We start from the raw sequence: 4,103 nt of genomic DNA, 5'->3' as shown, positions 1-4,103 counted from the left end.
AAAAACGGGTGTTTGATCGTAAAGATGTGTAAGTTTCCCTAAGACCGAGAACGGGTGTTTGCTGGAAAGATGTGTAAGTTTCCCTAAGACCGAAAACGGGTGTTGGATCGTGAAGCGAGAGTCACCAGAGCGTGAGGCACGGTAACGGTATAACGAGACAGCGGTGGCACTATAACGCGGTAATTGAGCGGATGGTAGAGCTCGGGCTGCGCCCGGTAAACTGCATTGTTGCCCTCAAACCTCGTGTAATCGATGTACACCGTGATGCTTGATTGCAATATGCCTACCTCGTGTATCGATACATTGTTCTCAATCACCTCTAACACGGAAATCCCGGTCGAAATCCACCTGAGCCATCCACAACGAGGACGTCAAGTATTTCGAAAACTCGATTGACAGCCGAAGGAAGGAAGAGCAGCTTGCGGATGCCAGGTACGTAGCAGGGCTTCGAGACATAATGTTCCATGATTTCTATACAGAGATCTTATGAAATGGATTGATTTAGACATTTTCCTGATCTCCATGTTACTACTGTAAACGTCAAGGGCCTTTTAGTTTTGTTGTTTTCGGAAACCCTTTGTTATTATTATGATCAAGTGTTTGTTGTGACATGGTATTTCTATTTGGGCATGCATAAGAGCTACATGTGCAGGACTTTTAAGGGTCGTGTCCTTATTCTCAACATAACGCTGGGATTTGATGATGAGGGTTAGTTACCAAGGGTATAAATCTGGCAAAGTGCATGACAAACAAAACGTGGCATTCAATTCCAATCATGTGTTGCCACCTGAACCACCTGAAAGTGAGATATGGATTACAATGAATAATGACAGCTTATCAATCTTTAACAAATTCACACTGAAACATTGAAAGGACAAAGACAAGTTAGTTGTTTTCTGTTTCAGCATGTTCAGGGTTTGTGGGGAGGTTCACAGACATCCTCAGGGAAGATACCAAGTATTAAGTGAGTATTTTTGTTTGTGATAAATACAAACTACATGTATTCATCATGGTATATTCAATGCAATGTGAAACATCACACTCACAATAGTCCAGCTCTGTGATGGCAGCCTGTAAATAATTGAACATGGACCGGGCAATCTAGTGATTGTTATTATCAGCAAAGATCCATGCCCTCAGAGTATGATGACAACCTAGTCTGACCACCCAATTCATTAGTTGATTAGTGTTTGCAGCGGTAGAAACAAACACTTTCAGTCCACTAGTCCTAAAATGATAGTATATAGCAAAACCTTTAAAATGTCAAAATGACTAGTGCCAATTTCTAACCCTGGTGTTTGGATGTTGTGTTTATGTGTGTATGTATGAGTGTATTTAGGTTGGTTTGTTGTTTAACGCCGCATTCAGCAATATTCCAGCTATATGACGGCGGTCTGTAAATAATCGAGTCTGGACCAGACAACCCAGTGATTGATATCATGAGCATCGAGCCACGGAATTGAGATCAATGACATGCATCAACCAAGTCAGCGAGCCTGCACACCCGATCCCGTTAGTCGCCTTTTACGACAAGCATAATGGCCTTTTACGGCAAGCATGGGTTGCTGAAGACCTATTCTACCCCGGAATCTTCACGGGTCGGTGTATTTAACTTAAATCATGAATCTTATACTTGTTCCTCTGTGCTTTTACAATGTAACTCAAATTTTCTCGGGAATAATAAAGTATTCTCTTATTTATATCATTTCTGAACAAAGTGTCATATCAAGGTTAGATCTCTGTCAAAACAGTGCCATGGAAAAGCCAAACAAATAGCCTAGAAATAAAAGTAAATACTGCATTGCATTAATCTGCATTTCAAGAAAATTTGGCAATAATTCATGGAATGATATTCACCTCGGTGAGGATCTCTCTGCATTGTCGAACAAGTTATTTCCTATGAAATGTATGTGTTGAATGACCCTGACTTTGTTGTCAAAATATTGTTTTGACATTTGTTAAATATGGGGATAAATGTCACCTCTGAATGTTTGACATGAATTATTATGATTAGGGTAGTTCTAAGTCGGAATCACAACCGGGGTCTTTTCATTTGAATCAAATGTACAACATGTACAGTTTGGACATTTCTGTGATGTGAATGCTACTTATTTTTGTAGAATGTCCGGATGAATAAAAGAGACATTCATCTGTGCAGCATCAATACAAAGAAAGACCATAGAAGAGCAACAGTGAGTGGTAAATATTTTTAAATTATTCTGTTTGGTTCATATGGTTATTTTGCAGTTTTTTTGAAATTATTCAGTTTGTTCCTTATCGCTGTGGGCACGGATGTCCTATTATCTAAGGCACTACAATTTTCTGTGCAGAGTTGCATCTCTTGGGCTTAGCAGAAACCTATAGTCATGGGTTCAAATCCTGGTTCTCCCCGATTATGTTGCTAGGTTTGTCAGCATTATACAAATGCTCGTGGGATTCATCAAAGACCTGCCTCACTTAGGGCTTTCTTCCCACACCAAGCTAACATGCGGTGATATATCTGGAATACTGTTCAAAGCAGTGTTAAAGCCAACTCATTTATTTAACACTGCATCCAGCAATAGTTTGGCTATATGACACGGATTGTAAATATATATTGTTCCATGTTGATGAGTTGAAACAATCACTAAATGACATCTCTTAAAAAGCCTCTCCCAGCATTCCAAGCCTAATTAATAGATAAGATAGTGATTGAGTAGGCTCATTGATCGCATGTAATCATACCACGGTGATGTGGGATATTGTCCATAATAGTTATCATCGGTTTGTCTGGACCGAATTCATAACATTAGTCACTGGTTTGTCTGGTTGAGATTTGAGATGTGATTATCTTAAATGTTTAGCATATAACAAGACTCACATATGACAACTTAAGTGATTTTGCTGCCTTCTATCTGTAAGTACATGTGGCAACAATTCTTTTTGATTGCTAAAATCTTTTTACATAATGCTGCAGAAACTGAAGTCCTGCTTGAGATCCCTGGATGAGTACTCCAGGTTGACAGTCTGGAAGGACCAGACAAGGGAGTCATAAACAGAGGCTGCACCCCTTCAGATATCAGAGATGATTTGCAGACAGCGATGACGAGGGTCCTGTTATTTCAATGGAGGCCGACCGAGAAGTTGTATGCCAAATGGTACTGGGACACACAAAGGCTGGTCTGGCTAATGTGAGAAGACCAACCAATGCCAAGCTGGAGTGGAATTCTTCCAGGACATTCAGGAAATTCTTGTCTTTAGCCATATGGTAAACACTTGAAAGGAATGATAAATGGGACTTATTGTCTTTAAATGTGGACCCAAACACCAAATGGAAAGTTCACAATTCTACTAACACAATGCAGCAGAGATAGAGTCTAACTGGTATCCCCTCATCCTGGTTCCTGTTCATCCATGGCAATATAGAAAGAAAAGGAGGATTGAGGGAAAGTAAGTTCTCTGAACTGGTGAACATAATCCGTAGGTACTGTCAAGCGAACAGTTATCACACTCTGTTATGAGTATTGAAGAATAGGATGAAATTGCATACTGCATCAGGAACCATCATGTGAACACTGTTCAATGTGTGATATACTATAGGCATATGAATAAAAGAAATTGATAATTTGATTGTTGCTTATGTTTCATTTGCCAGCTGTGTAAATTGGAATGTTTCATGATTTTGCCTCAGTTTAATAGCCACACTTATCTTATGAAACCATGCATTGCTTGGGCATCTCAAGATAAATAACATGTAAACATGTTTCCTTTGCTCTGAAAACGTCTGATGACACATTGATCTGTTATGTCAAAGGTCAAAGTCACAACCAGACAAAAAGTTTGTTTGTGGTCTAACTCTTCCTTTGGACAGGGGTCGAAGTAGGAAAAAGGTCGTGTGTGATCTATATATACTACATTTTCCCCTAAATTGCCTTTTCTGCAGAAGTCTTAGTAACTCTTATACATATACTGGTTACATTACTTCCATATTTTGGTCAATGATATGTTGAATTCTACCAAAGGACTGCATATTTGGTTTATGTGCTGGATAGCTCTTTGAAATGTTTTTGAAATATTTATCACTGATATTGAAGGTCAAATTCACACTCAAAAGTGATAACTCT

At 39.1% G+C, this 4,103-nt stretch overlaps 1 long non-coding RNA gene across 2 annotated transcripts; it reads left to right on the top strand.

Moving 5' to 3' along the window:
- Positions 1–253: 253 nt before the first annotated feature.
- On the top strand, positions 254–3,576 carry LOC125379355. 2 transcript variants are annotated; one of them, XR_007220714.1, is made up of 4 exons: positions 254–432; positions 906–964; positions 2,121–2,199; positions 2,957–3,576. It is a non-coding gene; the product is annotated as an uncharacterized LOC125379355 (long non-coding RNA). The 2 variants fall into 2 exon arrangements; XR_007220715.1 differs by having other exon boundaries at positions 255–432; positions 2,121–2,192.
- Positions 3,577–4,103: the final 527 nt, after the last annotated feature.

Source organism: Haliotis rufescens, unplaced genomic scaffold, assembly GCF_023055435.1.
Source record: "Haliotis rufescens isolate VD_foot unplaced genomic scaffold, xgHalRufe1.0.p SCAF_14, whole genome shotgun sequence".
Classification (NCBI taxonomy): Eukaryota; Metazoa; Mollusca; class Gastropoda; order Lepetellida; family Haliotidae; genus Haliotis; species Haliotis rufescens.
This window is presented reverse-complemented; position numbering and strand designations above follow the sequence as displayed.